Below are 26,374 nucleotides of genomic sequence, written 5' to 3' on the forward strand. Positions count from 1 at the left end.
TAGTTGAAATCAAGAAAAAGAAATGGGCATGGGCAGAACATGTAATGAGGGAAGATAACCGATGGTCATTAAGGGTTACGGAATGGATTCCAAGGGAAGGAAAGCGTAGCAAGGGGCGGCAGAAAGTTAGGTGGGCGGATGAGATTCAGAAGTTTGCAGGGACAACATGGCCACAATTAGTACATGACCGGGTAGTTGGAGAAGTATGGGAGAGGCCTTTGCCCTGCAGTGGGCGTAACCAGGCTGATGATGATGATGAACGGCCATGAGCCTCGTGGAGAATTTCGCGCACTAGTTGACGCAGAGGCCTCGTGAGTCACTGCCATAGGTCGGCGCACTCACTCACACTCACTCGCACTCATTTAAAAGGAGTGAGCGCGAGATAGTGCCAGTTGTGAGCGGTGGAGAGTGTGAGTGCGAGCGAGTGCCAGTGAGTATGAGTGGAGGTGTGTGTGAACGTGGTGAATGCGATTGAGTGGAGGTGAGTATGAACGTGAGTGCCTGTGCGCGCGAGTGCAGGCGAGTATGAACGTGAATGAGTGTGAGTGGAGGTGAGTGTGAACGAGAGTGAGTGCTTGTGGGAGTGGAAGTGAGTGTGAAAGTGGTGAGTGCCTGTGAGTGCGAGTGCAGCTGAGTGTGAACGTGAGTGCGAGTGCAGCTGAGTGCGAACGTGAGTGTGAGCGTGAGTGAGTGAGTGCAGGTGTGAATGTGAGTGAGTGCTTCTGAGTGTGAGTGAAAATGAGTGTGAACGTGGTGTTTGTGAGTGAGTAGTGGTGAGTGTGAGTGCAGGTGAGTGAGAACGTTAATGAGTGTGAGTGGAGGTGAGTGTCAACGAGAGTGAGTGATTGTGGGAGTGGAAGTGAGTGTGAAAGTGGTGAGTGCTTGGGACTGAGTGGAGGTGAGTGTGAACGTGAGGTGCTGTGAGTGCGAGTGCAGCTGAATGTGAACGTGAGTGCGAGTGCAGCTGAGTGTGAACGTGAGTGTGAGCGTTAGTGAGTGAGTGCAGGTGTGAATGTTAGTGAGGGCTTGTGAGTGTGAGTGAAAATGAGTGTGAACGTGGTGTTTGTGAGTGAGTAGTGGTGAGTGTGAGTGCAGGTGAGTGAGAACGTGAATGAGTGTGAGTGGAGGTGAGTGTCAACGAGAGTGCTTGTGGGAGTGGAAGTGAGTGTGAAAGTGGTGAGTGCTTGGGACTGAGTGGAGGTGAGTGTGAACGTGAGTGCCTGTGAGTACGAGTGCAGCTGAGTGTGAAAGTGAGTGTGAGCGTGAGTGAATGAGTGCAGGTGTGAATGTGAGTGAGTGCTTGTGAGTTGAAATGAGTCTGGATATGAGTGCTAATGCTGGTATGAATGTGAGTAAGTGCTCGTAAGTGTTAGTAGACGTGAGTACGAAGGTCACTGAGTGAGCGTGAGTAGACGTGAGTATTAACGTGGGTGAGTATATCACAGCTAGCACAACAACTGAAGACGTTTAAGGTTCCCTTTAAAAGTGGAACGCGATAGCGTAAACGTGCTACGTTCGCATCGGAAATCATGAGAGGCTGCTGTTGGCGGAACCCTATCGAAGAGGAAGTGGACGCAGCATCGAAGGCATGTGCCGCGTCCGAACTTCTTCTTCCTATAACACCCCGTTTAAGAGCGTGCGCACCATCGACCGACACTGGCTGAACGGGTGCTGGTCTCGCAACCCATAGTTTCTGCGGTCGAATTCCCAGCCCGAAATTTAATTTTCAGGTTATCGTCGATTTATTTATTGCCTTTATCGGAAATTTTCGCTCGCGGCCAACAGACGCCGACAACGCCGACATCGTATTTTCTGTGGCCCCTCGAGAAACAAAAACAAATAGCCTTCTTGATGACTCAGGCTGACGAGCACGCTACTGGAACTCGACCAAGTACTGTTCCTGTAATGGCAGGCGCAGCAAGAGAGGGGGCTAGTTGAAAGTGGGGGGGGTTCAAAATTTTGCCTTTATGGTGTATGCATTAGCATGATTCAGCGAACTTCTCAGGTAATCATATCCGGAGTTTTGCTTTCCAAAACTACGGTATGATTAAGAGTCACGCCGCAGTGGCGGACTGGGGATTAACTTTTAACACCTGGGGTTTTGGCATTCCGCCCCCATCGAAATGTGGCCGCCGCGGCCGGGGATCGAACCCGTGTCTTTGAGCTTAGCAGTGCTACCTTTCATTATAATGGCGCTTGGCAGAACGACAAGAATAGTCTCAAACGATAGCACAAACACAAAGCCAACAGATTCTATTATGCTCAGTTCGACGTGCCTGTTGGTGTAAATTCTAGGTTTACGGGTATTCTGGGCTGTTCGCCATGTTTGTGATATTTCTGCCCAAAGCTGGTTTGGTAGTACAGTGAAATAAAATCTGCAAAATGTTCCAATTACCTAATTTCTTCAGGACTGAAAAAAAAGTAAGCATAGAGACACATCTCCTCATTCAAAATGCCTTGCGGACTTCCTCTCGTGACTTGACACTCATCCCCCCCCCCCCACTTTCGGCCTTTGCTCGGGAGGCGTAGAGCAGCTTCCATAGAGTTACGCGAGTTGAGACATTAAATAATAAGTTCTGCTGTTTGCGCGTACGTGTGTTATTATCGTATTTTATAATGTGTAATACTTAAGAAGCAATGAGAGAGCGCTATTAACCTGTCCGAAACAAGTGATTTTAGTGCTTTTCAGCACTATATCTGCGTTTCTTCGGTTTTTTTTTTTCTGTTGTCGCGTTGTGTGGCTGTCTGCTGCTGGTCGGAAGTGTTTTGAAGCCAGGTCACTTTCTCCAGTCCTGCCAAACTTGCACGTACCAGATTGCTGTAGTTTATACAGTTTTATCACTTTCTCGGAATTTATTGTGCGAATGGCTCTTCCGCTGAATCCTCGTTGTTAGGCGGGCCAAGGGTGGAAAAATATTTCCTTTGCTGCACCGAAAAGAGCGCGGATTGAATGCGCTCAAGCAGGCGAACGGAAGTCGCGTAGCGTTTATTTATCTTTTTAGGGAATCCTTCCTATCTCACAAGAGATCGTTGCAGGGAGGGCATACATATAAATACAAAAGAAGCACAATCAAGTATTTTATACAATGGAAAACACTAAGCCCCTAGCAGACTTAATACATGAAATTATTCGAAGCAGTGCGATTGGTATGAGTAAAAAATCATGAAAAATACAATGACAGGATGCGCGATGATGCGATCAGATTAATCAGCCAAAATCCTGATACAGTTTTTTTTTTCTCAGGAACTGTCCAGCATGTATATCAATTTCCACCATAATGTACGCTTCGCCTGTGTTGCAACTGTTCGCGCAAAGCGCAGTCAGGCATACACAATCAGGCATACCTTCGCCGACGGCAGGCTCCTCGGCTTCGACCATCGGAAGTCAGCGCGTGTGTGCATGCCTGCACCAGCGGCCTTCCACCGGACTGCCGACGCGACAATTTGGCGCCGGGTGCTTGTACGCATGAGCCGGTTATGCCCATTTATGGACCGACCTTGCGCCTGCGTTCCTGATTGGACCGTCCTAGGGTGATCTAGAATACTGGGAGGGTAGAGCTTTTCCGAAGCCACCGCGCTGCTTTGCCGCACCTGCGGGCTTTCGCCGTTGTGCGCCAAGGTGGCAGGCGTCGCTTGATGTTTGGTCGCTATTAACGAACGTTGCGATAATTAAGCTCCTATAACATACTACGTAACTGCAAGATAATACTGCAGCGACCCGCCACACAGGGAACGCGTTTGTGTGCTGTAAATACCGGGATTTTGCATAATTCCTTCTATGCTTGCAGCTTTGTCACCGCAATGGCCCGCACTTACGGAGCTGTTTCTGGCAAACATTCAGCGCGCTCTTCATTGTGAGCGGAGGTATTTAGTTAAATGTGGCATGCCGAATGTAAACGTGCTGCAAAATAGAATAAGCACGAGATGACGCGCAAACCAGGAGAACGAAGCAGATGTAAACGGATTGCTCATGCTGACGCTTTTCGCCTTTCATTTTATTTCTTTTATTTCATGCGTTGTATTTGCTTTACAAGAACCCGCGCTCTGCTGTTTCCTTCTTAACATGAAAGTAAATTTAGCAATTTATTCTGCATGCTCGCCGGTTCGCACATAACAACTATACTTGCTGATTAATTAATACGTAGTTCTAATGACATAATGAAAGCAGACAACGTAGTATAAGGACGTAAATTCTTCACGTTTCAATGCCATTGAAGGCAATATCAGTACTGATATTTAAAGTTAATAAAAATGTTTGCAGTGCATCAAGGGCGGTAACTTAATGCAAACACACATAACATTGTCATGCACAATAAATGTTTGCTAGTTTACGCACCAATCCTACGTTAGGCAACAAATTACGCTTATGCAACTGGCGGGCCATTTTCATATGATAGCATGAGACAAATTACATGCTGATGATCTATGAGAGGACTCACGGATTGTATAACAAGGCTGTCGTAACAGTTAAACTACGCATAATAAATGCGTAAACGGCTGGGCCAGTAATAGTTATATATTCATTTCAATCTAGAAAAAAATAAGTTTGTTTAAAACGGAAAATTTCCTAAAAGAAGAAGGGGCCGCACAAATGCAGATGACACAGATGCAAGATTAAATAGTTCTGGCGTTGACCGGATGTCTCCGCGTCATATCCCTTCCAGAACTCGCTCCTTTCTCTCTTCTCATTGACATATTATACGTAAAGACCCTGCACCTTTTTATTCATACGGCGTAATTTTTGTAATGTCGCATTACATGATCACCTCCAGTCTCCTAACCTTTCTAGCTTCTCATATTGAGCTATCATACGGCGTAATGTCGTTCCCATATTGCATCACCACTGCCGATGTTTCTTTACTTTCTCTCTTCGCTCACTCCGTAGTTAGGCGCCTCTGCCGCATTGCTAGGCATTGCGTCATTGCATCAATTCAGAGCCAATGATGATTTCAAGGTGATGGATGGGGTACAAAGCCGGAAAATGTGGCTTCATCGAAAGGCTAATAGAATAAGGCAACCATGCAGTCCGGTGCGGATCACGCCAAACGCGTGTCTCAAAAAAGTGACGAAAGGCTCATTTTTTGCAATTGTGGCTGTGTGACTAAGAAGGTGGTTCTGAAAACAAAGTGTGAACACTGTCGCAATATTCTACTAACCAAGAAAGAATGTGCTATTCAGCTGAGCGCAGCTGATTACTCTTAAGCACCACTTGTCACGGCCAGACCCTTCCTGGTGGGCGACCGAATCCTGGGCTCACGTCTAGTTGCGTAAACTTGCGTAGGTACTTTTTAAGCTGCGGCTGTTCGCAGGTGTCCGAACATTTATTTATTCCTTTAAGCGAAGTGCCAGTATTTCAATTTACGCCGCACCTGCAGCTGTGTCGGGACGTACGGACGCCATGTACTAGAAAAACAGGGCAGGGCAATTTAATTTGGCACACGCACTTGAACGATCAGGCGTGGACCTCGTCCTGAATGATTGTGGCGCACAGTCACAGTGGTGGATCTGCCACGAATCAGGTGGTGAATAGAAACGCACAAGGAAATATAGCCACCCGATATCATTCTCCGCACACAGCGCAAGTCGCATGTGATTTTTGCTAAAGGGGGCACCACGTGGTAGAGATCGGTGGCGCCGCCATGCGCAAATGGGACTCAATTCAGGCGTCGATCGAAGTATTTTTCCTCTCGAGGCCAGTTTCTTAAGCGATGCCAAAGTGACAGAATGTTCGCTTTCCGAGGAATAAAATTATTGCGGCTGTGATCTGCGGACTAGGCATTCTTACGAAATAAGCACATGCTCACGTAAAGGAACCGTGAACGTTCTAGCAATATTGTCACGTGGTGGTGACGTTAAGAACACAGTAGCAATACTGTGAAAGGCAAAACTAGATATTATTGGGCGAACCTGTGCCCACAAAACAGGCTACGCTTATAGCACAACGAAAGCGGCGAACACAGTCGGCGATCGTCAACAAATCTGATCAGCGGGTCAAGTGCGTCGGCTTTTAAAGAACAGTCGTCGAATGTTCCAGACTAATCGTTCGGACCCGCGTGCCTTCCACAAAGTTCTACACCATTCGCGTCAAGTGATGAAATCAGATAACATAAGGTTCGGCGACAACAGACAGCGGATAGAAGCCTCGATAACTTTCCAGAAACTTCGGATACATGCAGGCGCGTCCCACGCTGTGCGATTACATTTGTTAGGCGGCGAAACGTGGTTGCCCGAAAAAGATAAGTACACGTGTCAATATGCTGAAATTGCGATCGCAGCAATTTGGATACACAAGGAGCGCTCTTGTGCAGACAGACGTGGTCAGCCGAAACGCTATTTCGGCCATCGCGGATCGTCACGCTACTTGGAAACAGGTCTGCTAATTCCTTAAGCCAGCCGTAATAGACAATGCCCCGGTGCACTACTTTTATCTGCGTAGGTTACAAAAGCAGACGGCTTCACTATTAAACCATTGCCTTTTTCTTTCTTGCCTCTTGCAATCCCACGCCCGTCTTTGCACCGGCAGTTCTCGTGGAGGAGCATTGCCATTCCAGCGTTCATGGAAATGGAACTATCAGCAACGGCGACGTCACTCGTATTGGTGAGCATTGTGGTTTTGGTGCCGTTCAGTAGCCGTGATACTTCGCGTGCGCCCGCGGCAAGAAGCACTCCAAGCCGTGCGTTCACTGTGTCGCACAAGTGGCACGCCGGAATGGGAAAAGGCGAATGGCCGCGCACGAGACGTGCAACGGGAATCGCTGTTTCCAAGAGCATCGATGACAGCAAAATGAAGTAACACATATGCGCGTAAGGTATTGGAAGCTCATTACAGCAAAGCTGTTACATTGCGAATTTAAACGCTCGCAAATGGTATATAAAATTTTATTTACCCTTTTACCCTCAGAGCCTTGCGGTATCACAGTGTGTGTGTTAAGGAGGGTGCATAAAAACACCATTGCAGAAGCACAGGTCATACAGTGATCATTGTACATGCAAAAAAAAATTTATATGAATTCAAGAAAGAACGTGAAATATCGATACACAGAAATTTCAAAATTAGCAGCAAGAAAGCGTCAGTGTACATCATGTGAATAATATACCAGCGACGGAGATACTCGTATAAACAGCAAGAGAACCCAAGCAGCCACTGAAAGAGCCACGACAAATGACTCATTTTGTTCACTAGCAATTCGTTTCGGCAAAAGATTCTACATATAAATTGTTTTGTGGAATACATTATTTTGTTCATCGTAAAATACAATGTTTGTCCTACATTGCCACACCTATTCTTTCTGATTGATATTGTGGCTCTAGAATGCACATGTATTCCTTCGTGCCAGTCTGAGAATAAAATTTAGGAGGGAAAGCAAAAGGTGAAGAGAAATAACATTGTTAAAAATCCATGGGCGTAATTTTTGCCTTCTTTTCTGCAGGGACTCTCATTCTAAAGATTGCTTTATTGCAGTTATGTTAAGAAATCTGGCGTAATTAATCACAACGCAGCGCGTCAAGATTTTGCACTTTTCCGAGATTATCTTACCGGTACCTGTTGAGATAGCTTAAACTGTGCATCCGTTACAATATTGATCTTTCCTTGTTTGCATACATCATATCGCGACCATGTTCAGTTAGTAGTTTAGTATCCTTCCTTAAAAAACCTAGAACTTTGCTCGTCTATGCTGTAACAAAATCAACATGTCTTTTGCTAACACATACATGGGGCGCGGTAGGCGCCTAAATACTTATATTCGGTAAAACTGTAGCAGGGAGAATGATTTACTTTATAGGTTGTTGCTAACGAATTTTCTTTTTCGTAAATTGCATGTGAACGTTTTCTGCACATTTCTTGCATATTGCATGTTATACACCATAGCTCAATACAGTAAACTCTCAGTTGTACGAACGTCGGTTTATCGAATATTTCAGAATAACGAACTTTTCAAAAATCCCCGGCAGTTTTCTTATAGATTTTATGCAAAAATGTTTCACTGAAACGAATTTTGGAACAGTCAATATTTCAGTTTAATGAACTCGCTCAGAGGACCAAGGCTTATTTTTACGACCATTTGGCATGGCCTCCGAGATCGCCCGCACAAAACGTGCAAGCATGTAATATCGGAGGCCATGAACAAAGTAACATCGCTGGCGCTTACAACGCCGCCAGAGCAAAGCGGCGATCTGTCGCACCACAAACCACGTGGTGTGCGTTTTTTTCCGACCGGCTAGTCATGGCAGTCTTTAGTCTCGTAGGTTCCGCGTGTGCACACAAACGACCCACGTGGTGTGTTTTTCATCGGCTCCGTTCAGCCTTCCAGTTTTAAGTAACAACGGCAATTCCCGTGCCCACTTTCGAGATGAGTGCGACGAAACGGAAGCGGTTGTCTCTCTCAGACAAGCTGGAAATCCTTCAGCGCCTGGACAACCGTCAAAGGCAAAGGTCAAAGGCAAAGGTCAAAGTTGAGAGACTGTGTGCCTCAACAGCAAGCTGTGCCAGAAGAAGTGTACAAACAGATTGACTTTTTGGACACTTTTGTTACTTCCTGTGCTTTAAAAGTACAAGTGCAGAAGAATATTACAGATTTTTTTTCTAAGTGAGAAAGGCAGCATTATAACTGTTATGAACCTTGTACTTGTTGATATGTAGAAATCCCATTTCACACATTTCTAACACCATGGATGCCATGTCTTTTGCTCCATGAATTGCACTTCAAACTTTTGACTCTATGCCATGTCTTATGTTGGTCTAGTGAATATTCAGTTTAGTGAACTTTCAATTAAGTGAACTATTTTCTTCGTTCCCTTGAAGTTCACTCAAGTGAGAGTTCACTGTATTATGCAAATGATCCTGGAGTCACTAGAATCCCTGGCGCTGGTTATTTCCCGGTATACCACACAGAGTGAATAATAAGCATCATCTATGATTATATAATCATCTATATCAATTAAAAAGGAGTAATAGGCCCAAAACCGTCCCCTGAGGGATGCCGGTCGTTACTCTAACAACACCGGATGCTGCTACAACCATCACTACAACTGAATGTGTAAGTACACGTATTCGAAGACCCACTCAACTACTTGTGAATTGACATTAAGCAGTGTGCTTCGTGGAGAAAGAGATTATGGGGAACACCGTCAAAAGCCTATCTAGAGTCTATAAAACACCGATTCTGTGCAACTACCCCGATCCTCGTGAACCTCTCTTCTTGTTCTTTGTGTTTTTGACTGGTTTTTTCCTTCAAGTATGCAACAACTGGCCCAGATTTCAACCCTTCGTGAACAAATTCACCTAGCTGAGTTATACAGGGTGTCCCAACTATCACGCACCAAGATTCAAATGCTACGTATCTGGACAGAACCAAAGTAATCGTGTATGCCGTCGCTTGGAGATACTCAGATTCTTTTTTGCATTCCACCTAATTACACAATGAGTCTTAATAAAAAACCAGCTTCTCAAATATTACAATTCTATTAAAAGTGTTAATGAGAAAATTGTAGAGCAACATGAAAAACTCCCGATACAGCTTTCTGTGGTTTAATAGGTGCTACGTAAAAGTATTTTTTCGAGCGTGAAAGAAGCCCGCGAATACACGCAAAATTGCCGCGCGACTGCCCGCTCGAGGCACTTTGCGTGTATTTGCGGGCTTCTTTCACGCTCGTAAAAACACTTTTACGTAGCACCTATTACACCACAGAAAGCTGCATCGGGAGTTTTTCATGTTGCTCTACACCCGCCGTGGTTGCTTAGTGGCTGTGGTGTTGGGCTCGTGAGCATCCCGGCCACGGCGGCCGCATTTTGATGGGGTGATGGGAGGGGGGATGCGAGAACGAGGTCCACGTTAATGAACCCCAGGTGGTCCAAATTTTTGGAGTCCCCCACTACAGCGTGCCTCATAATGAGAAAGTGGTTTTGGCACGTAAAACATGATTTTTTTATACTGCTATACAATTTTCTCAGTGACACTTTTAATCTAATTGTAATATTTGATACTCTGTATAGAACTATGCTGATTCGGACCGAAGAGTCTGCAAGTATTAACGCATTTAGTAATGCTGCTATGCAAAATATAATTTATTATTTTACAAGCAATACATGTTAGCGAAATTGGCCTTTACTTAGAAACTAGCTTCCGGTGTCGAGGTTTATGTATTCATTTGGCAGGCAGAACAATATAGACAGTGATTTCATACATAGAAGAGCTTGAGGAAATGAGAATTAAACGGCGCACACAATCTATAAAAAGAAAAATCCTCCCGTTACATCATCTGGGCCTCCTGCTTTAGTGGAGTCTATACGCTGCAGAATAAGCCTAATGCCTTGTTCACTCTTTATCATATCTTCCATGACCTCAACATTTAAGTTGCATAATCTGTGCGGTACATTATGTGGCGTACAGCTGTAAAAATAGAGGCATATAAGCACTTGGCCTTTCTTAGGCTGTTTTCTATTTCTATTCCGTCGTGCTGCAGTGAAGGAAAGGAGACCCTGGCTTTTGGATTAGATTTAATGCAATTACAGAATATCATTTGATTTCTTTTGCAATGGGAAGGAAAATATTTTTTAAATGCAACATTCGCTTGGCGGGTTTTCGTCTGCAAAGTTTGGTTACAGCACGTAGTTTGTCTCGAATGGCTGGCATGGCGTCTTTCTTGAAATTACAATACAACCTTTGCCTTTTACCAGTAAGGCGGCGTAGTTCTGCGTTAAACCGGAGTTTGATCTTAAAACACCGTACCGCCGTAAGAGTAAGGGTCTCGCAGCTCAAGAAGCCTAATGTTGAAACACAACCATAGATCCTCGACACAACTTTTTCCTAAAATAAATTCCAGCAGATAATCTTCTAGCAAAAAACCTGGCCCTTCGGTACCCCTTCTTCTCGTTCATTACATAGCGAGGGCCTCTTCGCTGGCAGCTTTGATGCCTTCAGGTAGCATGCACAGGTTTATTGGCCAATTTCCACGTCCTATGTTCGCGTACCACGTGACGCCTTGCGGTAAAAAAGATGTTCAGCATCTGCCACAAAGGCCCTGAGTGGAGGCGCTGGCTAACACTCTCGGGGTAACTTTTGCACACACACGTAAATACCCAAGAAAGTCGACGAGAAAACAGCGCCGGGGTAGCTAAGTTGGTGTAAGTATCGCACACGTAATGCGAATACGTGGGTTCGTATCCCACTTGCCGTAAGTTGTTTTTCGTCCACTTTCATATTATTTATTCATAATTTCTGCATTTCACTTAAATAAACAAGTTATTCGTCCTATGCTTTCCTTGTTGTCATTGTCTGTTGGCTTTATGTGTTTGTGCCTTGCGAAATCCAAGTCCCTCGGTTCCCTTTTCTCTCACAGATAATATTGCAAGGCAAGACCTGATTCGGAGATGTTCACCTAGCGTAGCCATACATTTTTCGAGTAGAGCCACGCTGCTTCGTAATATAGGAACAACTTGCAACTGCGACGCTAAGTTGGTGATCCATTATAATGAGTGTACAGCGCTAAGGTTGTCTATTCCATGTCTAACCTTCGCGCTGTGCACTCATGATATTTTATTTGCTAAACTTTTTTCTGGCGTCGCGCGCACATGTTTTTTTAAGTAACTCCTTTCTTTTTCTTTTGTTGCAAACTGTATGTAATGCCTCGTTCAGACAGGCAAACTTAAGTGCACCTTGAGCGAGTGCACTTCGCCGTCATTCTGAGCGGCGCTCACGTCGGTGTCCGCGGCGAGCGAGCGCGTCGCGGCAGCGTTAGCTGTGAGCGAATAAATAGGTAATGCCGAAAGGTGAGCCACGAGTAATCTTTAATCTTTCTTTAATTGCTGTCGTTATAACCAGGGGCGTAGCCAGGTGGGGGGGGGGGGGGGGTGCTTATGGGGCTTCAGCGCCGCCCGAAATTTTCCCGTGCTGTCCTGCACCGCCGACCAAAACAACCCCCTGCGCCGGAAATCATTCTGGATTTTATCTAGAATGTCCTTTTCACGCTCGAAAATACATGTACATTTCAGCGCGAACATTGCAAACTCGGGCTGGATTTCGTGGAAATGCCCATGCACCGCAGGGAGCCCCATCCAAGCACCAAGATTCAAGCGGTTTTGATGGTGAGCGGGCTCGTCGCGGCATATCGCGCAGGCCACGGAATATACGGAGCGCGTGAATGTAAATACGGAAAATATATAGGTATAAAGTTCCCATAAACTTCTGATGTGATATGTGCATTGACATTTCCAAAGTCGTACATTAGATTTTCAATTCCGGAACTTCGCAGGTCTAATGTTGTTATAAACATTTCACGCCAAAAGTGCACTGACCTTTTGAATACTTGAAGAAAAGAGCGCTACGAAGACGCGGACTGAAAGAGGAACTTGTACGACGGACAAGCGCCTTGTCCGTCGTACATGTTCCTCTTTTAGTCCGCGGCTTCGTAGCGCTCTTTTCTTCAAGTATGCAAAACCAACTCGCCCACATCAAGCTTCTGACTTTTTGAAGTCGTAGATCGGACCACACAACTAGACAAGCCGAATCAACACACTATCAGACAAGTTGACAAGACACGCAGCGAGGTCTGATGAGACGAAGCGTTGTTGTTATTCATTTGTGCCGTCGTGTCACAGAAAAGAATACCAACATTTTTTTTTTTTTTTCGCCTGCGCCAAAGCATCCATGTCAAGATAGTAAAGCTAGCAAAGGTAACGTAAAAAACGAAACGAAAGCCGGAGAACACCTGGACCGTGCAATAAGCAACATGTCGCCAAGCCTGTAGATTGCAGTACCAATGTGGTGTATTCCATTCCCACGTCTTGCGGCTGCACTTACATAGGGCAAACAGGACGCTGTATCAATGAACGTTTGCGTGAGCATGCGCACTGTGTCAAGATTAAGACTGGCAGTAATCTGGCGGTTCATTGTGCCAAGTGTGGCTGTTCTCCACTCATTGACGACACACGTGTGTTGAAAAAGTACAGCAATCAGATGGCCAGAGAAATCTTTGAGGCATTTTCAATGTGTCAGTTTGGAGCCGCCTGTGTTAGTTCCCCTTCCATAGCCCTTTGTGATAAACAACTTAAGTTCCTTAGAAGTTAAACAGTTTGGCCGTGTCCACCATGTTATGGTTTCTTTTATATTGTTTAATGTTTTTGACGCATGCGCAGCAGTAGTTGACCAACGATGACTCGCCTTCCCCTCCCCTTTTTCTTCCACTCTTTATGCCTGTTGCAAATTGTATATATTTGCGCAGGCTCCAATAAAGGTGTTGGCAGTCAGCGCTCGTCCTGTGTCCTCCCTTGTCCGTGTTTTTTGGTGCTGTTTTAAATATTAAAGTAACTACGTTCTTCTTTTTTTTTTTAGTTCGACTTTTATTCGCGAGGGCACATTGAGCCTCTTCAATTTTCTTGTTCTCGCTACCCGCGGACTGTCAGAGCCCAGCCAGAGCGCATGCGTTTTTCTCGTGTTGCGACGACCACTGCGCGGCCACTTTGGTGCGCATTCGTTTTTCTTTGGCTTAGTGGATTTTCGCCTGGAAGAGTTTTGGACGCTTCCCGACTAGCAGACGCGAAAAAAAAAACAATGGTCGCTCACCGCCATCACTGTGGGGACTCGACGAATTGCAACGCGCTCGCTTGAGCGCAACCCCTCCGGAAGGTCTTGTCTCGCCGGTGTAGGATACCGAGCAGTATGCGTATGGTTCCCTGTGAGCCAAGCGTCTCATGTTTTCTTCGATATTCGTTCGGTAGCCAGATTAGGTGCCCTTGTCGTCTAAGAATAGGACACACATTTGGCACCCATAACTTTTTACTCGCTCGAAATGAGCCTCCAACCCGTGGGAGATGCGGGAAAAGGCTGACCGTCCTCCACGTCCTCCTGGAGTGTCGAAAAGCCAAATCTGAGAGAAACATTTTCCCTTAGCATACCGGCAGCACATTCCCCTTCATCCTGTAATGTTACTCGGCCCAGCACCGCTCTTTGACACCAACGCAGTCCTAGGTTTCCTGAAAGATGTTGTGTTACATGTAATTAGCCCTATACGTTCGTAGCGCCTCCTCTCTCCAGAAGATAGCGCTGTGATAGTTGTTTCGCATAGCACATGCATCTTAGCCCTTGTGTTTCAAGGGCTCTGGCGAGGCAGTAGTCCTCTTAGACAATTTTAACATCTCACATATTTTGTATATTGCATCATTTTTCCCAATGCATTCTAGTGTTCATAGTCATCATCATCATCAGCCTAGTTACGCCCACTGCAGGGCAAAGGCCTCTCCCATACTTCTCCAACTACCCCGGTCATGTACTAATTGTGGCCATGTTGTCCCTGCAAACGTCTTAATGTCATCCGCCCCCCTAACTTTCTGCCGCCCCCTACTACGCTTTCCTTCCCTTGGAATCCAGTCCGTAACCCTTAATGACCATCGGTTATCTTCCCTCCTCATTACATGTCCGGCCCATGCCCATTTCTTTTTCTTGATTTCAACTAAGATGTCATTTACCCGCGTTTGTTCCCTCACCCAATCTGCTCTTTTCTTATCCCTTAACGTTACACCTATCATTCTTCTTTCCATGGCTCGTTGCGTCGTCCTCAGTTTCAGCAGAACCCTTTTCGTAAGCCTCCAGGTTTCTGCCCCGTAGGTGTGTACTGGTAAGACACAGCTGTTATACACTTTCCTCTTGAGGGATAGTGGCAACCTGCTGTTCATGATTTGAGAATGCCTGCCAAACGCACCCCAGCACATTCTTATTCTTCTGATTATTTCAGTCTCATGATCCGGATCCGTGGTCACTACCTGCCCTAAGTAGATGTATTCCCTTACCACTTCCAGTGACTCGCAACCTATCGTAAACTGCTGTTCTCTTCCGAGACTGTTAAACATTACTTTAGTTTTCTGTAGATTAATTTTCAGACCCACCCTTCTGCTTTGCCTCTCCAGGTCAGTGAGCATGCATTGCAATTGGTCTCCTGAGTTACTAAGCAAGGCAATATCATCAGCGAATCGCAAGTTGCTAAGGTATTCTCTATCAACTTTTATCCCCAATTCTTCCCACTCCAGGTCTCTGAATACCTCCTATAAACATGCTGTGAATAGCATTGGAGATATCGTATCTCCCTGTCTGACGCCTTTCTTTATTGGGATTTTCTTGCTTTTTTTGTGGAGGATCACGGTGGCTGTGGAACCGCTATAGATATCTTCCAGTATCTTTACATATGGCTCATCTACACCCTGATTCCGTAGTGCCTCCATGACTGCTGAGGTTTCGACTGAATCAAATGCTTTTTCGTAATCAATGAAGGCTATATATAAGGGTTGGTTATATTCCGCACATTTCTCTATCACCTGATTGATAGTGTGAATATGGTCTATTGTTGAGTAGCCTTTACGGAATCCTGCCTGGTCCTTTGGTTGACAGAAGTCTAAGGTATTCCTGATTCTATTTGCGATTACCTTAGTAAGTACTTTGTAGGCAAAGGACAGTAAGCTGATCGGTCTATAATTTTTCAAGTCTTTGGCGTCCCCTTTCTCATGGATTAGGATTATGTTAGCGTTCTTCCAAGATTCCGGTACGTTCGAGGTCATGAGGCATTGTGTATATAGGGCGGCCAACCTTTCTAGGACAGTGTTCCCACCATCCTTCAACAAATCTGCTGTTACCTGATCCTCCCCAGCTGCCTTCCCCCTTTGCATAGCTCCCAAGGCGTTCTTTACCTCTTCCGGTGTTACTTGTGGGATTTCAAGTTCCTCTAGACTATTCTCTCTCACCTTATCGTCGTGGGTGTTACTGGTACTGTATAAATCTCTATAACACTCTTCAGCCACTTGAACTATCTCATCCATATTAGTAACGATATTGCCGGCTTTGTCTCTTAACGCACACATCTGATTCTTGCCTATTCCTAGTTTCTTCTTTACTGCTTTTAGGCTTCCTCCGTTCCTGAGAGTCTGTTCAATTCTATTCATATTATAGTTCCTTATGTCCGCTGTCTTACGCTTGTTGATTAACTTAGAAAGTTCTGCCAGTTCTATTCTAGCTGTAGGGTTAGAGGTTTTCATACATTGGCGTTTCTTGATCAGATCTTTCGTCTCCTGCGATAGCTTACTGGTTTCCTGTTTAACGGCGTTACCACCGACTTCTATTGCGCACTCCTTAATGATGCCCATAAGATTGTCGTTCATTGCTTCAACACTATGGTCTTGTTCCTGGGCTAAAGCCGAATACCTGTTCTGTAGCTTGATCCGGAATTCCTCTAGTTTCCCTCTTACCGCTAACTCATTGATTGGTTTCTTATGTACCAGTTTCTTCCGTTCCCTCCTCAAGTCAAGGCTAATTCGAGTTCTTACCATCCTATGGTCACTGCAGCGCACCTTGCCGAGCACATCTACATCTTGTATGATGCCAGGGTTCGCGCAGAGTATAAAGTCGATTTCATTTCTACTCTCACCATTCGGGCTCCTCCATGTCCACTTTCGGCTAACCCGCTTGCGGAAAAAGGTATTCATTATCCGCATATTATTCTGTTCTGCAAACTCTACTAATAACTCTCCTCTGCTATTCCTAGAGCCTATGCCATATTCCCCCACTGACTTGTCTCCGGCCTGCTTCTCGCCTACCCTGGCATTGAAATCGCCCATCAGTATACTGTATCTTGTTTTGACTTCACCCATCGCCGATTCCACGTCTTCATAGAAGCTTTCGACTGCCTGGTCATCATGACTAGATGTAGGGGCGTAGACCTGTATAACCTTCATTTTGTACCTCTTATTAAGTTTCACAAAAAGACATGCCACCCTCTCGTTAATGCTATAGGATTCCTGTATGTTACCAGCTATGTTCTTATTAATCAGGAATCCGACTCCTAGTTCTCGTCTATCTGCTAAGCCCCGGTAGCACAAGACGTGCCCGCTTTTTAGCACTGTATATGCTTCTTTTGGCCTCCTAACTTCACTGAGCCCTATTATATCCCATTTATTGCCCTCTAATTCCTCCAATAGCACTGCTAGACTCGCCTCACTAGATAACGTTCTAGCGTTAAACGTTGCCAGGTTCATATTCCAATGGCGGCCTGTCCGGAGCCAGGCATTTTTAGCACCCTCTGCAGCGTCGCAGGTCTGACCGCCGCCGTGGTCAGTTGCTTCGCAGCTGCTGGGGACTGAGGGCCGGGGTTTGATTGTTGTGTTCATATAGGAGGTATATAGAGGAGTACACGTCATTAATCATTGCCATAATTTTATTACGCGTACATTTTATGCCATTTGCACCAACGTCTTTTAGGCCCCTTTACAGCCACGGCACACTAACGTCACAAATCCCATTAGACCACTACGAACTCATTAACACTAGCAGGGCGCTCTTTGGCCATACCTGGCCCTCGCGCCATTAAACATCAAACATTCAATTCGGATTAGGTGCCCAAAGTAGGCATTCGAGTGTGGCCAACATGCATTCCTTCGGGTTCTCTCATTTTGGTGCCCCCGCCCCAGAACAAAAGAAGGCATTTTTGTTGCGCAGCGAATTGTTGAATGGGGAAAGTTCGATTTTGTTACGTCTTCTTTTGCGAAAAGTGATGAGCCGCGGGACGCTTGAAGTGCCGGATACTCTTATTATATGACTGCGATAGCAATTATATGGACACTCAGGCGCAGTCCTGCCGTCGCCGTCACCCTCATGTTCCGTATGAAGTCCAAGGACGATAGCATCCTTACCGCGCGCCGGCTGATGTATGTGCGAGTGAAAGCGCAAGGGTGGGGGGCTGGCATGGGTGAGCCGACGATGGTGGATCAGTTTTGTGTGCGCAAGGGGGAAAAACAGGGAGGATGCGCACTGCCTTCCGTCGTGCGCGATACGCCAGAGGGAGCAGAGGGGGGGGGGGGGGGGGGGGGCGAGCCTTAGAATTCTGTGATCTGTGACTGCGCAGCATGTGTATTTACCTTGTTTGACGCATTATACACAGTGACTTTCTCTTATACTTCGATTTATTGGACACCTTTACGTATATTTAAATAACTTGTTGCGAGGTTTTCTGCATAAGTGCAGTGAACCTTCTTTCCGAAGACACTTTTATACCCTTTATCAAGCTGTATCTTCGCATTTGTATATTTCATTGTATCTTCGCATTTCTAACATACGAGGGCAAGTCAAATGAAAGTGAGCCAACCCATCCCGCGCAATAATGGTTCGGTTTATTATCTGCGAGGCATGCCCGCAGCACACAGGGATCTCTCATTTACAAAAGGGACACACAGGTGTGAGAATAAATGTTCTGTAATGCTCTCATGCACTGCCTTCAACATGATTCTGTAACATAATGGACGCTCCAAAAGTTGAACAGCATGGCGTCGTGAGGTTTTTAACAGCTCAGTGTGTTTGCCCCAAAAATATTAGTCGCCGTATGGCTGACGTGTACGTTGAACGTTGTATTTCATTGCCCACGGTGTAGCATTGGAGCAAATGGTTCAAAAAAGGACGTGAAAGTTGCAAATACGATCCAAGACCGGGCCGAAGCCACCGTGCAATCAATCCCCCCAACAAAATTGCAAAGGTTGATGAACTCATTAGACAAGAATGGAGGATAAGCATCGATGAACTGGCAGAACGTGCGAACATCAGCCACTGTTCGGTTCACACCATAGTTCATGAACATCTCGGTTATCGGATCCTGTTTGCGCAATGGATGCTCAAGATTTTGAACCACCACCAAAAGACGGAGAGGTTCGGCGCTGCTTTGGCTCATCTGATCCGGTATCACAATGAGGGTGACGACTTCTTGTCTGCAATTGTGACTGGGGACAAATCGTGGTGCCGCTACTACGAGCCTGAAACACGATGACCAAGTTTACAGCGGAAACATTCGAATTTACCCCTTCAAAGAAAGCAAAGGCCGTCATTTCCCCCGGAAATGTGTTGTTGACTTTTTTTTTTCGATCGTCAGGGGCTATACTTCGACCTATACTGATCGAATTAGCTAAACCTGGAGGCACTATCGTTTCCGATATTGTGAAACGCCGGATCGGCTGCGTGTCGCAATCGAGAACAAACGACGTGGAAATTTGACGAATGGGGTTATCTTGCACGACGACAATGCTCCTCGCCATGTCGCTGATGTGGTTAACACAAAACTTGCAAAGTTCATGTGGGAAACGCTGCAATATCCTCCATATAGCCCAGACCTGTCGCCTTGAGACTTTCAAATTTTCGGGCAATTGAAAAAAAAAGCTCAAGGGAAGCAGATTCGCGTCGGACGATGACGTGAAAGAGTCAGTTAGAAACTTTCTGAAGCAGCAACCCAAGGATTTCTATGAGACAGGAATCCCGCGACTCGTTAGTCACTGGGACAAACATCTAAGTGATTAGAGACTACATTTAAATAAAGTACGCCGGTTGTTTTATATTCGCATTGGCTAACTTTTATTTGACTCGCCCTCGTATATTTTGCAGAACTCCTGCTTTTTATATGTGCTCTCTAAATGCTGCTTCGACACAGTTCGTGTGTGAACGGTGACTCCTTGCTTCAGCAATGGGTAAGCAACGCTTGAACCATTGCTACGCCCCTGGATGTAGCACTGGATACACTGGAGCGGATGCTACAAAGAAGCCCTCGCTTTTCAAGGCACCTGCGGACCCTGAACGACGGAGCCTATGGCAGCGGAACTTGTACAGAGCGGATAAACAACTTACGGAGGACTGTGCAGTCTGCGAACTACACTTTGAGCCGCACTGTGTTGTCAGGGACTATGCGCACGTAATCAACGGCAAAGAACCCATTGGACCACAAATCTCCAGTGAATGTCCAAAGGACGTCCTACAAAGGATATTTTGATGTCCGTCGGACATCCCTAGAAGTCCCGATGATGTACTACGGATGTCCATAGGATCGTCCGACGCAAGAGAATTGCACATCCCACGAACGTCCATCGTACATCAAAATCAAATATCCGGACGTCCGCAGGACCTTTGAAGATAGCCCATTTGAGCACCAGCGTCCTACAGATGTCCAGCAGAGATAAAAAACGGGACATTCGGACGTCCCGGGGATTGACGTTTCTTAGAAACGTCCCCCGAACGTCATAATGGGATATTCGGACGTCCAGGGGATGTTTAAATACGGATTATTCTTATTGCATAACCCCGAGTACATCCTAAGGACATTTTTGTCAGGATATAGGACGCTTCTGGGACATTTTACCAATCGTCCAAAGGACGTTTGTGGGACATTTGGTTGGGGATTGAGGATATCCACTGGGCGTCCATATTGATTATAAATTACCATAATTGGGACGTTCCTCACAATGGACCCTACAGTGCAGCAAGCCTGCTGCAATTTACATACCATTAACAAAGTAAGCTGGTTTTGTGATGACTTGTGGGCAATGATGAAAAGGAACTACACGGCTCTTGAAGATCCATCCCAGCGGTCCAATAAGGCGACCAAATAGTTTTGTCATGCAAAAGCTGAAGTACCAGGAGACAAGCCAGGAATGCAGCCCACTGCATCTCAAAGCACGTTAAATGAAGACTGCAGTGCAACTAAACATTGTGCACAAGATTCCCTGCTACGCTAAGCAAATACATTACATACAACTTGATAAAAATGCATTAATTCATAACATATAGACTTGCAACCTATACTTTTTTGTGCTAACAGGGACGAAGCTACAGAACGAAGTTCTGCAGACTGCTGAATCGTTTGACAATCTCTTCAAAAATACAGCATTTATTTCAATAAAACAGTTACAGCAAGATCACTCTTTGAACTTTAAAATGCACTCGGCAGTTTTCAGTAAAACCCAGCAATGCAAACAAATAAAACTCGATAATTTCTTCATACAAGCTCAGCTATTAGGAGTTATTTATACCGCACCATGGTTAGTAAAAGTGCACATTAATCAAACTCTTTACAAATGCACTTAGGGTAGCAAGAAAATTTCAGAATTCGCAGTGGGCCCACTATGGAACTTATCACGAGGCTTGCTGTGGGCTCACTTCCGTAGTAGCAGGCACATTAATGCAAAATTTACGGAAACGTTTAGATATGTTAGCCACATTAAGTTGCCAGAGCTTTCCCCTAGGCCATATTCAGTATTTACATACACGAACACGAGTTATGCTAAATTAAGATGTCACAACTACATTAGGCATTAACAAAATTACTCGAGGCTAGTTCAGTGGTCATATATAGATAAACAGCTGCTGTATAATCATCCATTTACACTCTAAAAACAGTTGCACCCTTTGGGGTGTATATTTGCCACAGAACAATAATCGTCATCCGTCTTGCCCCCATTTCCTTTCTTTAACGCTGCAAGCCTAGTACTTCCATGTCACGAATGGCATGCGCATTATCAGCATGACAGAGCATTCTCGACAGGAAAGTAACGAGTGCAGGGTTTTCAAGAAAAGAAATGCAAGCAAGACAGATGACGATTATTGTTCTGTGGCAAAATTACACCCCAAAGGGTGCAACTGTTCTTGCAAATGCACAGTGCAAATGCACTGTGCATCTATAACAAGTTCTGGCAAAGGTCACCAGAGCAAACATCGACTTTCCTATGTAGTGATAAGACCATTTCAGTTGAGCTAATAATACGCAGATGCACCTTGGCCAGTAAAAGAACCTTAAAAGCCCTACGCAAGGGTGGGGGGGGGGGGGGAGGGAGGGGGGTACAAAGGAAGTTAGTAGGAGGGCTACTGTGGGCTGGCTCACTTTAACGGTCGCGGGCACATAAATGCAATATTTGCTGGAAAGTTCAGAGGTGTCTTAGACATGACGGAAGCTATTCCACTTTCTGCAGGCCTCCTTCAGTGGTTGCACACAGTAAAAATACTAAATATTTTATAGACACACTGGGCATTAAAAATTACTAACGGATGACTTAAGTAGTTGCAAACACGAACATTACTGGAGAGTTCACAGATACAAAAGCAGTTACAAGACACTTGCTTCAACACAATACCAAACTGTTGTCACAAGTACTAGAGTTACAAGACACTTGCTGCACTTGAGTGGTCACAAACGCAAATTCACCATAAGTGTTCATAGGCTTGAAGGCCTCTAAGCAAGTCAACAGAAGCTGAATGCGACCTTTCCGTGGTCACAGCCAAATATTGCTGTACCGTCTCAGGTACCTTGGCGACTACAGAATTAACTAAAAGCTTGCAGCATGCTCGCTTCAGCAATCATAGACAGAAAAATGCATTATATCAGTTCACCCATATGAAAAGCTAATAGAGGATTTGTGTGGGCTTGCTTCAGTGGCCACACAAAAACACAATTTCATACTAAAAATTCCCGGCTATCAGACAGCCTCGATGGAAGTTACCAGAGGCAGAGCATGACTGTTCTTCAATGGCAGCAGTTACATATACTTCTGAAAAGATCACAGGTATCTGGGTGACTAAACATTTCACTAAGGCTCACTGCAGGCTGGCTCAGCGGTCGAAGACGACTACACTGCAGTTCACGTGTACTAAGAAATTTAGTGGGGCATTTCTGCGAACTTGCTTGAACAGTCACAAAGACAAAAATTAACCCAGAGTTCACAGGTACATCGGTCCAAAAGGAAGTCGCCACACGCTGGGTGAAGCCTTTCGTCCATAGTTTCAGATGCAAAACAGAAGAGGTCACGGGTACGCTACACAATTTACTAGTCATCCTGAAGGATCGGTTCCAGTGGTCGCAGACACGAAAATACACTGTTGAGATCAGAGGTACTAAGAAAGCAGATTTCCGTGGGCTTGTTTCTGTGCTGATCCTCAACAAAGAATGATGTCGACCCAAAGTGACACCAGGCTGATGGCAGGAACACAGCATGACTGTAAAGTATGCAATAAAAATGTGTTAGAAATGCTTATGAAAATTGCTATCGTCACAACCTGCACATTTAACAGCAACCTGCAGGTTCCGACAGCAACTTTGCTTCTTTGTGGCTTAATACAAACTTGTTGAGCGAACAGTTATCTGAAAAGAAGTATTGATTTCATCTCTGTACAAAGATAAAAGGAATTCTCCTAGTCACTACGTCAGCATAGCATAGTTTCGTGCGAAAAGCGAAGCAGCGATTGGGTCAGCAAATTGCCAAACGGCTATATTTAAGCAGCTGTACGTGTTATCGCCGCTTTAAATTACAGCTAAACATTCGCTTCCTTGTTAAATTAACAAACACTGTCGTGCGCAAAGCCAAACATGAACACATCTCCCTGACGGTAAACACGCCGTATGAACGCTGGCGTGAAGCGGGGCAGCAGCGACACGCGATCGCTTCTTGCTGCTTCCAGCCACAAAGCCTTTCCAGAGCCAAATTTACGCGAACTTCGACACTAAGCTGCGCGAGTACGGCGCCCACGAAGCCACTACCCACCGCGGGGCACGTCCGCGTCAGCGGAATTTCATCAGGAGTGTCCGTACAATTTCTATCGCAATATGATACAAAAGTTAGGCGATTGTCGACTGTATAACTCCAGTAAATATACAATGACAATATGGGGATGCAACAGTCGTGTAATCTTTTCCAGCCCGTCGCGCACACATGGCAGCACATACGCTGGCCCAAATTATAGCAAATGCGAGAAAACTGAAGCAGCACGGTTGGTCAACCGCCCTGTGTGCGAGGTGCTGCCATTGAAATAAAAATGCCTATAATATAGTTCCGTTATTTGTAACTTCCGCGATTGTATTGGTCTTGCAAATGCGATTATTACGCAATATAAAACTCAAAGGGTAGACAAAACTTAGGCGACACGGTAAATCACCTGACAGAGTGAGTGAGTGAGTGAGTGGATAAACTTTTATTGGGTCCAGCAAAACACGATAAAACGCGCACCCGACAGAAATTTAATTAACAGTCAAATTAAATTATGGGGTTTTTACGTGCCAAAACCACTCTGATTATGAGGCACGCAGTAGTGGAGGACTCCGGAAATTTCGGCCACCTGCGGTTCTTTAACGTGCACCTAAATCTAAATACACGGATGTTTCAGCATTTCGCTCCCATTGAAATGCGACCGCCGTGGCCGGGATTCGATCCCGCGACGTCGTGCTCAGCAGCCCAACACCATAGCCACTGAGCTAGCACGACGGGTAATTAACTGTAAAAAGAGACAAAGGTTCACCATTACTAAAAAAATAAATTATTGGTTTTTTACGTGCCAAAACCACGATCTGATTATGAAGCACGCCATAGTGGGGGACTCCGGAATAATTTGGACCCCCTGGGGTTCTTTCTTAACATGCACCTAAATCTAAGTACACGGGTGTTTTCGCGTATCGCCCTCATCAAAATGCGGGCGCCGTGGCCGGGACTCTATTACTAAAAATACGACAACGTGCGAATTCGGAGTCATAGTCTAATAGGCGCAAACGATTCGATCGTTACAGACATCTGAGACGTAAGCTTGACCTCACCAACATACTAGCATGCACCTGAGAACGTGAAAATAAGCAGCAGTTCACAAGATATCGCCCAAAATTTCGTTATTTCCAGCAACGAACGTGTAGGGCATTGTATGACAAACGCGTGGGAAAATTCAGCAGCGCGACAGGCCAAGCATCACGTGTAACAAGTGCTGTGATCGCGGTACAAATGCCCACAAATGTTTAGTTATTTCAACCGCATGCCATTTTACGATCGCTCTCGCAGTCGCGGTTAATCAGTGAGGGCGGGCGCGTGACGCAAATTTAGCAGTCAACGAAGTTCGACAAACGTTCCCCATTATTAATACGAAACAATACGACCACGTGCGAGCGAGCTATAGTATATAAGTAGCGTAAATGTGTCGATCGTTACAGGAAGCTGAGGCCTAAGCTTGGTCTTATTATACCTCATAATAGCATGCATCCGTCCACATGCAAACAGGCAGCAGCCTAACAAGTCGTCCAAAAGTTTCATTATTTCGAAAAATATGCATGTCACTGTTTGGCACATATATGTATGCTGTACGTAAAGGTTAAGGGGCCGGCCGCACTGCTGAACTTTTACCACGCTTGTCTTTACGGCTGGTATACCAGCCGTAAAGACAAGCGTGGTAAAGTTCAGCAGTGCGGCCGACCAATTAGCCATCACGCGCAGCAAGTGCTCCGATCGTGATACAGATGCTTACATCAGTATTCCACGTCCCAAGTTCACGTACAAACGTGCAGGGTTATTCCTTCTTCTAAGGTCAACGACAACCTGTCCCATCATACTTCAAAACCCCGAATTCCACTTATTGTATAGAATCCCACCCCTCTTTGTAACGCTCTGCGTGACATTAAAAGTATTGAAATAAGTAAATTCAGTTAATCCATCCTTACGCAGTTTTTACGATTGCTATCGCGATTGTTAAGCAAACAAAACAGCAATGGCAGACGAAGCTTAAGCGACACGGTTACTCACTACGAGCGTGTGATGGAGTCAACGCTCACAAACTCTTACAATAAAAAAAATTGCTACCGCGTGCGAACGAGCTCATCAGCGCGCACGTTTCGTCGTTACAGAGCTGAGACGTGAATTTGACCTTAACACCATACTAGCATGCATCCGTTCCCGTGTAAATATGCAGAAACCTAACAAGTCGCCCAGATGTCTCGTTATTACGACAACGTGCACGGCACTGTTAGCCAAAAACAATACCAGCCGTAAATACACGAGCTGTTAAATTCAGCAGCGCGACCGGCCATCAGGGCAGCAAATTCTCAAATCGCGATACAAACGCTAACAAAGTTCTATTATTCCGAACGTACGCAGTTTTACGATTACTTTGGCAATCGCTGTTACGCAAATAAAACGCCAACAGCACACGTAGCGAAGTTTAAGCGACACGGTTATCAGTACGAGCACGCGAAAGAATCAGTCAAGTGAGAAAAAGTTTCATGTTACGTACTAAAAAATACGACCACGTGCGAACGGGTAATTAAGTAGGCGCAAACGTTTCGTTCGTCACAGGGAGCCGAGTAGTAAACTTGTCTTGAAGTCTAACAAGTCGCCCTAAAGTTTAGTTATTCCATTAAACGTGCATGCACTGTTAGTAAGAATACAGCAGCCCTAAAGACAGGTGTACTAAAGTTCATCAGCGTTGCCGGCCATAACGTGCAGCAAGTGCCCCGACCGCGATACAAATGCACACAAAATTTCAGCTATTTCAACCTTACGCAGCTGTACGATTGATTGCTCTCGCAATCACGGTTACGCAAAGAAAACGCAAACGAAGCTGAAGCGAGGCTATTCTGGACAGTGTGTGTCGGGAAGGTATTATAATTAATATTCATTTTCTTATTATTCGCCACTGTTCAGCAAAGACAACGATAACTCTTGCGGACTCATCCTGTGGGCAACATGCGAGTTAACGGTGCTAAAGTTACGAATTCAGATTCGTAACTTTAGAACGCCACCTAGCCACCACGTGACCTTGTCCGAATCGCCTTTAAAAGAACG

This window comes from Dermacentor andersoni, chromosome 11 (genome assembly GCF_023375885.2).
Source record: "Dermacentor andersoni chromosome 11, qqDerAnde1_hic_scaffold, whole genome shotgun sequence".
NCBI classification, from domain to species: domain Eukaryota; kingdom Metazoa; phylum Arthropoda; class Arachnida; order Ixodida; family Ixodidae; genus Dermacentor; species Dermacentor andersoni.